The sequence below is a fragment of the Monopterus albus genome, unplaced genomic scaffold (assembly GCF_001952655.1).
Source record: "Monopterus albus unplaced genomic scaffold, M_albus_1.0 scaffold414.1, whole genome shotgun sequence".
NCBI lineage: Eukaryota > Metazoa > Chordata > Actinopteri > Synbranchiformes > Synbranchidae > Monopterus > Monopterus albus.
The window spans coordinates 261,184-272,087 of NW_018128294.1; the positions used below are offsets into that span (position 1 = coordinate 261,184).

Genomic DNA, 10,904 nt, shown 5'->3' on the forward strand with positions numbered 1-10,904 from the left:
CACATAGCCCTCGACTTTGTCACCGGTCTTCCTCCCTCCCAAGGCAACGCAGTCATTCTCACCATAATCGACTGTTTCTCCAAGGCTGCTCATTTTCTTGCCCTTCCTCAGCTCCCCAGTGCTCTCGAAACAGCCCAGCTCCTGGTTCAACACGTTTTTCGCATCCATGACACTCCCCTCACCATTGTTTCCGACCGCGGTCCACAGTTCACCTCACACGTCTGGTCAGCCTTCTGCACAGCCATCGGTGCTCGCCCCTGTCTTTCCTCAGGTTATCACCCCCAAACAAATGGTCAAGCTGAACGGTTGAACCAGGAGCTGGAAAATGCACTTCGCTGTGTCACCAATTCCGCACCTGAAGATTGGAGTCTGCTGTTGCCTTGGGTGGAATATGCACACAACACCCTCACCTGTTCTGCTACCGGTATCTCTCCTTTTCAGGCCTCCCTTGGCTACCAACCACCTCTTCTGTCTGCCGCGGAACCCGACATCGCAGTTCCCTCTGTCCACGCTCATATCACTCGCTGCCACCAAATCTGGGATGAGACCAGGGCCGCCCTCTTACGCACGGCCGACCAGAAGAAACGCCTGGCCGATCGCCGCCGTAGGGCCGCTCCTACCTACCAGGTTGGGCAACAGGTTTGGCTCTCGGCCACCCACGTTCCCATCAAAGGGGCATGCCCCAAATTATCTCCCCGGTTCCTGGAGCCTCTTGTCATCTAAGAAGTTATCCATCCCACTTCTGTAAAACTCACATTGCCTGATTCTCTCCATATTCTCCCTGTGTTTCATGATCCTGGATGCCCGCCCCAGGGGCCGGGGTTTCCAATATCTGGTGGACTGGGAGGGTTACGGTCCGGAGGAACAGTCCTGGATTCCCCGTTTGCTTATTCTGGATCCTGCCCTTCTCGACACCTTCTACCGCACTCAACCGGGCAAGCCTGGGGGGCCCCGGTGAGTCCCTCCTTCCGGTGGCCCCCATCTCCCTCCCTTGGTTGGTGTCTTGGCTGGCCTCTCTTATCACGTTCACCTGTTCCTCACTCCCTTATCACCAGCTGCACTTGATTAGGTCACTCACTATATTACCCGGTTTCACTCCTCAGTCACTTGCCAGTTCTTTCTAGTCACTAGGCCAACTCTACTCCGTGCATTTGGATTGTTTTTGTATGTCTTTCTCCCCTAGCCAGCTACTGTTTTGTGTTTCCCCCGAAGGACTGTTCCTCCAGACCGTGGCTCCACTCTATCCTCCCAGGCAGGTCAATACACAGTTGCCTATCTGTTTCACAATTGCCTTCATCTCTCTGTCTCTACCTTCAGTAACTACCATCACCGTCGACCAGCCCAGGAGTGACCCCACCTACGCAGCTCGGCCCAGCTCTCCATCTCCTCGCCTCCTGCGGTTGGTCAAACACCCGGTTACTACTCATCTACCGTACTACGCACTATTTCCCTCTGAGTATTGTCACTACTGTGTTCACTGTATATAATAAATCATTGCTTGCACCGAAATTGGCTACCTGGGTCTGCCTCTTTTCCTCGTTCGCACACTGACTGGTGCGAACGGCTCCTAACACAGAGAAATCTAAAGTTTCTGTTTTTCAGGTTGACAAAATACATCTTAAACCTGACAAATGATCAACTCGTTTCCTTAAGCTGCTGGAAAGGACCTTATGTTGTGTCAGCAGTTGCACTTAATTTTATTTACATAATATAGCAAAATTTGTATTTATTACAAAGTTAAGTTGTTACTGTTGCTTTATTACTGATTAAAACTGTTATTTAGAATGAACAGTCAAATTTGTTTTTATAATTGTGACAGAAATGTGAATCAAAGGGTGTGGTGCAGCCACTTGCTCATTTGCAACAGGTGGTGAGCACCTGTTCAGATCTGGTCCTGTACTGAGGAAACCAGCAGGCAGTTTGGTTCCTGATGCTGGTTTGTGCATATTCTTTAAAAAGTGTGTAATTGAACCCATCCTGCAATTACCTTCTCAGTGTCGCCTCTGTGTTCTTGGACATGTATAGCAGCCTGTGTAAAGGGGGGCTGCAGCCGTGTGCTGTGTAGCCACAGGACTCAGACAGGTCCGGCTTCCTCCTCACAGACTTAGTGCTCTTAGCAGGTCTCTCATGGGGCACTGGACACACCAAGGCTGGAAGGACCAGACTTGTTATCACCCAGTCTCCTACAGGTCTGTTATTAAAAAATCCTCTGTTTGCCTCTGAAACGTCAAAACCCAACTGTTAACTGTCCTCAACAGCAGAACTGCTGTTTTCCTTGAATGAGAAAACATTAAATATCTAAAGGGATTTTTCCATCTAGTCTGGTCGCCTTTAGGTGCAGCACTGTCCTGCAGTTGGAGTTGTGTTGTGTCCACCTGATGGACACCACGTCCAGTATTCACCCTCATTTAGCTGGTCTCTGCTCAGTCCTGAGAAAATCTGTGGCTCCTGCTGCTGCATGCTCCACTGGCTTCACCAGCTCGTCATTGACCGTGCCTGAATTTGCTCTTTCATTTCAGACAGGGTGGTGGGGCGACCAAACTCAAACTCACAGACTGTAAAAAGTAGAAGCTCTTCATGTGGTCAGGTGGGACGTGGGATTAATCAGTGGAACACATGCAGAGCCAGGGCTCAGCTCAGGCTGCTGCCCTTGAAATGCTGCTCAAACGCACCAGTGCATGAAGTCAGAGTGGTTTTATGCAGAGCTCAGTTATTTGGTAGTAAAATGTTTGTCAGGTGGTTCAGTCAGGCTGGAGACAGAGAGCTGTGCTGTAGCGCCTCCCAGTAGCGCTCATGACCAGAAGGACACGGTGACAGAAGAGGAAGGAGGACAGAGAGGAAACAGGAGGAAACCACCATGTGCTGTATCTGTCTAAACATTCCTTTATGATTTGAAAAAGCCAGTAAATTATAATTTTTATAGCCAGATTTTCATTTTCAGTTTTTATAGCTGTCAGGTCAGTGAACATGTGGGATGAGACAGCAAGTTCCCCCTGTCTCTGTCCAGTGACTGGAAGTTGGTGTTCAGCATTTTAGACAGTCCCACTTCACTACGGACTGGTGGCTCTGTCTTCATGGAGACAACTGGTCATGGACACGTTAAGAAGAATAAAGAGAAATCAGTCATTTACTGATCTGAGAGACAAGGTATGATCAGTCTGATGTGTGGCAGCGCTGCAGGCACACAGGTAAGCTCAGCTGATTTCCTGTAAATGGAGAGGGGTGGAGTCACACTGGTCAGGTGACCCAGGTACCTGAGAACACAGAGAGGGAACAGGTGAGGAGTTCAGACTTGATGTTGAGTTGACAGCAGGAAACTGAAGGCCGGGGCAGGGTGAGTGTTAATCCAACATTCTTCTTCTTCTACTTGGGGAAACCTGCTCTGATCCATCCGTCCATCCCACTGTGGATGCTGCGGCTCATATCTAGAAATCTGGATGAGGTTATTGTCCAACCTAAATTGTGACAACCTGGATCTGAGACCAGGATGCAGAGGCGCAGTCTTACTGGTAAAACGCACAGGACGCGAGATGTGAGCGGCACGTTGTGTGTCTTTAAAGTCGCCACAAACGTGTGTGTGTGTGTGTGTGTGTGTGTGTGTGTGTGTGTCACAGGACAGGCCAGGACAGACCAGGCCAGGCCGACCAGCAACACAAGTGGACTGGACACATACAGTTTACATGTAGGATCATCAGGAAGAAATCATGTTTTTTAGGCAGAGTTGATAGATTTTTCCCGCTCGTTCCAGAGAGAGGAAGTGAAACTTAAGCAGCCTGATCAGTCGCAACAGAAACTAGAAGAAACAGAAACCAACAGGGTTGGTGTGGTTTAAACATCGGACTGGCAGCGAGGGCTCTACAGGAGACGCGCATCTCATGGACTCGGTGTGGACAGACTCATCTGGTATCATGGATTTTTATCTGCAGTGTGAGACGCGCGCACAAAACGCTGCCATCGTGTTTTACCTGTTATGCGCCTCTCTGCGTCTCTTTGAAGCTCCTACCAACCCAAAACCCCTAGTACCAAATAAAGACTGTCTGCCCCCACCACCACCTAAATGATATAAACCAAACATCAGCTCCAGAGGAGTTATTCATAAGAACCTAATTAAAATGAAGACGACTCCTCTTATAGAACCAAACAGGACAATCAAATGTGGACTATTAAATATCAGATCTCTCTCGTCCAAATCTCTGTTAGTGAATGATTTGATAGGCAGGGTGAGTGTTAATCCCACTTTCCTCTGACTGTCCTGTCACTCAGGGTGAACAGCACAGCCAGTGCTGCTTCCTGCTCTCTCAGTTTAATGAACAGTTTGGTTCATCTGTGGACACAAAGTCCTGATGGGCTGAACCAGACTCATTAAACCTGCAGCTGAGCCAAGACACCAGGCTCAGGTGTAAAGAAACTTGAACAGGTGGAGGCCGCCTGCTTTTATTACACTGTGTTAATGCGTGTGTGCTTCACTTCCTGTTCTCTGAGGCTGGTGTGTGACTCTTTAACAGACGTGCTGGTCGTGACTGTTGTGTTCAGAGCTCCCAGTCAGTGTAACCAATCCCTGTCTCAGCATCACCCTGAGTGTTAGCCATCCACATTTCATGTTTCTAGAAAATCAGCTCTGAATAATTTACTGAAGCAGCTGCTCCCCCAGATCCACCGCTAACAACGTGACTGTCATATGGATCAAAGCCTCGTGTATAAGGGTGTGTGGTCAGGTTTGGTTTTTTATTTGGGACTTTTTAGGTTTCTGTTGATGAAACAGATGATGAACAGATGTTGATGAAACTGTCAGGGCCGTGAGAAAACAGAGCTGATAAAAGAAGCTGCAGACCGAGTCTGAACTTCTGTGTTAAGGGAGAGACAAGATTCAGAGCAAGGCCACAAATAAACAGCAGTGTGATGCAGAAGCTCAGATTGCAGAGCAGCAGTCCAAACTGACTCAGTGCAGTGAGAGACTGCAGCAGCAGCTTCCCAGAAATGTCTCGGCCTGCAAAACATGGAAGCACAGCAACAAAGTGAGGAGCTCAGAAGACAGAACTTGAATCTGACCAGGGAGTAGTGCAGACAGATGGCAGAGCTCAGAATCTGAGGACGTAAACATGGAATTAGTGAAGAAAAACCACTGCTGTTACACAAATGACTGGAAAAAAAGATGGGCCAAATGAGGATGTTTGATTTTCAGAGCAGATAAGTTTGTGAATAAAAATGCTGAGCTTTTCAGAGAGAGCGTGATGAGATTCAGAACAAACTAGATGGACCTGTACAGTGTCGGACTCTCAGACTCACATCCGCTCCTTTGAGCAGAGAAAGAAATCCAATGCTATTTGAGCAGTGTACGTGTATTTGGTCCCAAAAGGAGGCAAACAAAGCTACAGAAGTAGTACGGGTCATATTGGAGACACCTGCTGGCTCCCATGTAGAGAGACGGCCCAGTGCTACTGTCTGTAGATGCTCACTATTAGAAGTTCAGCAGAAGCTCAGCAGGTGGGACTGCAGCATGTGCAGGATGCTCTAGTGTCAGAAAAGGATACGACCCTGTGAACTGATGCCACTACAAAGTATGGACCAAGTATGGCACTGAGGGACGTCTGTGAAAGATGGCACAGGGTTGCATCTGGGTTGAAGAGCACAAGCACCAGGCTCTGCCCGGTGCACATTGGACATAAAGATATGACACAATATGACCAAGACTGGTGGAGGGGGCGTGTTTTTTACACTTTGTTGTTCACCACATGATGCCATATGTGTTGTCTCATAGTTTTGACGTCTTGAGTTTCAATCTACAATGTGAACAGTAACAGAAACAAAGAAAAGCCACTGGATGAGACACTGTCTGAACTTTTGGACCAGTGCTGTAAATGTTAGAGAAAGAGCTGGATGCAGCTAGTGAGTCGAGGGTAGTCGACCACTGATGTCTTGGTATAAACAATGTGTTGATGTCCACAGAGGTAGGAAGAGGAGTCACGGCTCTGAGGAGCAGCAGCTGTCTCGCTATGCTCAGTGTCAGGACATCCTGAAGGACCCAGTCACTACCAGCTGTGGACACTGGTTCTGCAGACAGTGCTTGACCTCATACTGGGACCAGTCTGGCTCATCAGGATGCTCCTCCTGTCCTCAGTGTAGAGACGGATCCAGAACAAGTGAGACTGTTTTTCTTGTCCTAAGTTTTGACTGGGAAGTTCACAGTAGAGATTCAGTGTAAGACAAACTCATGTTTAACTGTCTCTTGTCTTTCAGCCGGTGGTGGTCTGCAGGAGGTGTTGGATGAACATAAGATCAGTCTGAAGAGCAGATGTGAACATGTGACTGAAGGAACTGATGGAACAGGAAGTGAAACCCTCCTCAACAGGATCTACACTGAGCTCTACATCACAGAGGGACACAGTGAAGAGGTCAATACCCAACATGAGGTGAGGCAGCTTGAGACCACTTCCAAGAAGAAAACCTTTAAAGCCTTCCCCAACCAACAGAGTCACATCAGAGGGGTTCTGACGAGCGGCGTCGCCGGTGTGGGAAAAACCTTCTCGGTGCAGAAGTTCACTCTGGACTGGGCAGAGGGCTTGGAAAACCAAGATGTCAGTCTGTTGTTTTGCTTTCGTTCAGGGAGCTGAACCTGATCAGACGTGAGCAGCACAGTCTTCTCACACTGCTCCATGTTTTCCATCCAACCTTACAGAAGGTCACAGCAGAGGAGCTGGCTGTCTGTAAAGCTCTGTTCATCTTTGATGGCCTGGATGAAAGCAGACTTTCACTGGATTTCAGCAGCAGGGAGGATGTGTCCGACGTCACCCAGAGGTCCTTGGTCAGCATGCTGGTGACAAACCTCATCCAGGGGAACCTGCTTCCCTCGGCTCTCGTCTGGATCACTTCCCGACCAGCAGTGGTCGATGGGATCCCTCTGAAATGTGTTGACAGGGTGACAGAAATACAAGGCTTCAGCGACGCCCAGAAGGATGAGCACTTCAGGAGGAGGTCTGGTGATGAACATCATGTGTGGAGGCTCCTGGAGTCCCTGTCTTCTGCTGGATTGTTGCAACAATTCTGGAGCACATGTTGACTACAGAGCAGAGAGGAGAGCTGCCCAAGACCCTGACTGACCTGTACTCACACTTCCTCCTGGTTCAGACCAAGAAGAAGAACCACAAGTATGATGAGGGACATGGGACAAGTCCACAGGAGCTGACAGAGGCTGACAGGGATGTTCTTTTGAAGACAGAGAACAGTCCAGAAACCATCCAGAGAGCCATCTACAACTTGAAGGAGATGAACAATTATAACATTTCTCCTGACAGAAGCATCAACATCTTCCACTGTCTGATGGAGCTGTATGACCACTCAGTCAGTCAGGAGATCCAAGAGTTCCTGAAGTCAGAGACCAGGTCAGAGCAGAAACTCACTGGGATCCAGTGATCAGCTCTGGCCTACATGCTGCAGATGTCAGAGGAGGTTCTGGATGAGCTGGACCTGGACAAGTACAACACATCATTTGAGGGACAACAGACACTGGTCCCAGCTGTGAGGAACTGCAGAAAGGCTCAGTGAGTCCAGATGTGACCATCAACATTATAAAGCAACACAAAGGTGAGTATCAGACTAAAGACACACACTTTACATACATACACAATATAAAACACAAACACTTGACAGGTTTTATTAAACTCATATTGAAGCTGCTGATTTAACCAGTTCTCCATGTGTTAGGCTCCAAATGTCTTAGTTGGCTTCACCTTTTGATAATGAGCTGCTAGAAGGAACCAAAGGCTCCCACTCCATCCTCAGTCAGTTAAAGGTGTGGCTTTGACTTGTGTGGCTCCAGCAGAGAACATCTGTCCACATGTGTTGCTGTGTTAGACATGAGTGTGATGTAGAAGCAGAAGCCGTGCTGCTGCCGTTGCCTCTCTCGGGCAGCATTTGAATGGACTGCTCTGTAAACAGCGGGATGTTCCAGAGCTGCTCGGCTCATGGTCCCTGGCAGAGAGCCTTGTTTCAAGCTGCTCCTCATGTTCCCCCTTTTCCATCTGCTCAGCCTCATGTGAGACATGAGAGAAGCGACACTGTGCCCCTGTGTTTGCTGTCTGCGTTTCCCAGCAGTAACAGTGGAGCTGAGATCTGTCAGACACCTCCAGCACACATTAATGCTGCAGGTTTCATGGAGTTGGCTCCTGGGACCAGCTCCAGGTTCACTGTGACAGTGAAGGAGCCTCAGTGGCTTCAGTTCAGCGGTGGCACTTGGATGATCACTGAGGTCAGAAAAGACAGGATGTGGTTGTTTCCACAGCACTGACTTCAGCCAGTTCAGCTCCACATGACCACGACTGTCAGATGCGGTAGTTAGGGTCTGATGTGCACTAAATTAATTCAGACAAATTATCCCAATTCAAATATTTATTTAATAGTACAATAATACTGAATAGTTCAATAAGTTGTAAGACAATTCAGCAATCTCGATAGGAAACAGTGGAACAGAATCACTGTCTCTGCCTGGAAATAAACAAAAGTATTAGATAAAAGAACTGTCACAGAGTCGGTCAGTCATTGTAGCCACAAGGTACTGTCACTCAGAGTCCAGAGTCTAGAGTCAGATCGATCCCTTCCCGGCCAGGTTCTGCCTGTTTGTCTGTCCTTCCCGAATGCTCACACTCTACCACAGCATCATCCTATTCCTAACCCACAGCTATCCTAACTTTTATCTTCTCCCGGTTACACCTCCTGTACACTCCCCTCCTATTGCTTAAGCCAGAGTCATCTTCACGCCAGCTCTACACCCCTTCTTCCAGGAATTGTCTGAGATGTCCAGTACATGAACTTCTAGGTTGCAGTGACCTAGCAACCATTTCCTATTCTGAACATGAACTTTTAAAGTGAGCGCACGAACAGTTCACATAAGGCTGAAGTTATGTCCAACTTTAAGCTTCCCATTTAAGGGAGGCTGCTCTCTGTATGTTTACCCATAAATTAAACAAGGAGGACACAAGCCTGCCAAATGTTCCAGGTCCTTAACCTGTAGAGTCTCTACTTCTGACCTTGTGAGGAGCAAAGACTCAGCCGTGACTCTGAGAGGGCAGAGGGCTCCTCTTGTCCCCCATCACATAGAGGTTCCTGCAGAAACCCAGAGCTCCCTGTCCCTGGAAGCTGAGAGCCTTCTGTGAGGCCCCACAATCTTCTGGTTCCAGCCAGACTTCTAGAACACACATGAGGCCACAACACACAGGAACACAAGTCAACACAAACACATGATTAACATGTGAATCCATGATAAACTGTCAGCATCTGACTGGGTTCACTGTCACAGTTGTCTTATACGATGTGTGTTCACTGGTATTTCTCACAGTCGGGGAGAAAATGTCCAGCGGCTTTGACAAACAGTCAGTTAATATGAAGGACTTCTACTGTAACTGAGCAACTCCTGTGTCCATTAGAGTCAGGTCATCACATCTGGATCCTTCCAGACCCGTTAGTGAGTCTGGAGCTGAGCTTTTCACCACGTGTGAGTCAGTCCAGGTGTAAATTTACATGACCAGCTGTTGTTGAGTGACAAGTCAGATCCTCCAGTTTTTACTAAATGGATCAACATGGACATTAATGAAGCATCAGAATGAATGTTGACGACCTGTAGCTCCGAGCTAAACGTGAGCTGAGCAGCAGCAGATGGGACATATTGATCACTGATTGGTATTGATTGTTGTGACCCAGTGAAATAACAGCTGGAGCATTCTGATATTTACACCTGGTTCTTCACTACCTGATTGATAACGGAGCTCCTGATTCACAGCTCTGAGCTCAGTGAACTACAGATATTGATCTGATCAGAAACAGTAGAATAACAGAAGGACAAAGTGGCTCTGCTCATTGATTAGGACATATCTGACTGGATTATCAATGACTTCATCTACATGCTTTGTTCTTTATTCAGACTGAGTGGATGCAGTTTGTCAGAGACCAGCTGTGCTTCTCTGGTCTCAGCTCTGAAGTCCAACCCCTTCCATCTGAGAGAACTGAGTGTAAATGACCTGCAGGATCCAGATGTGAAGCAGCTGTGTGGTTTTCTGGAGAGTCCACACTGTCGACTGGCGACTCTGAGGTGAGTAGAGGGTTGCAGTCAATCCCTGCTGCCTCAGCAGTATTGTACTAAACTAAGTCAGTACCAAAGCAAAGAGCTAGTGTTTCCTGTAAACCTCCAACCTTCTCAGTGGCTGATTTCTTCAGTGAGAACAACCAAACTCTGACATAACGCACATGTAATGATGTGGAATGAAAGCAAAGTGCTGCCACAGTCTGATATGTGAGGGGAGTTCTTCTTCCCAGCTGAGATGGAGGTTTGCCTGTGGAGGACAGGTCACCTGATGTGGCCTCCATCAGCCTCCTTGGTCAAACGGCCCTCACAGAGCCTGGACGTGTGCTTTGGCTCAGCGGCTTGTTCCACATGTGGCCAGCAGTGTGCACAGCTGGCATCAAGGCAAACAGTGGCACCATGAGCCCTGTTCTGCTGGAACATGGCTTTGCTTCCTACATCATTCCACATGTGTTGTTTCATGTTGCTGACATCTTCAGTCGGAGTCTCCAGTGTAGAAACTCAGAGAAACAAGCAGCCAATGAGAAGGTGTGTCCAAACTTTGGACCAGTGCCGTATGTGCACATCTGCCCAGTGAAGGCTCAAATAAACAGGATGTGCAGCGGCTGGAACATCAGGACACTGACGGCCACATCCTGAACTTCTCACAGAGGAAGTGAAGCCACAGTTATCTGGCTGAGCCGCTGATCAGGCTTATTGATACAGAATCAGTTCATGTTCAGCGGCTGAGACTGATGATCTGGATCATCACTGTCAGATTTAATACGACTCTCAGACACAAGCTGGTTAGTTCCTCTCACTCTAACTGCTCTCTTTCTTCCTACAGGTACAG

At 48.1% G+C, this 10,904-nt stretch overlaps 1 pseudogene; it reads left to right on the forward strand.

The window, feature by feature from the left end:
- Positions 1-790: 790 nt before the first annotated feature.
- Positions 791-10,898, forward strand: LOC109951858 (protein NLRC3-like; annotated as a pseudogene).
- Positions 10,899-10,904: the final 6 nt, after the last annotated feature.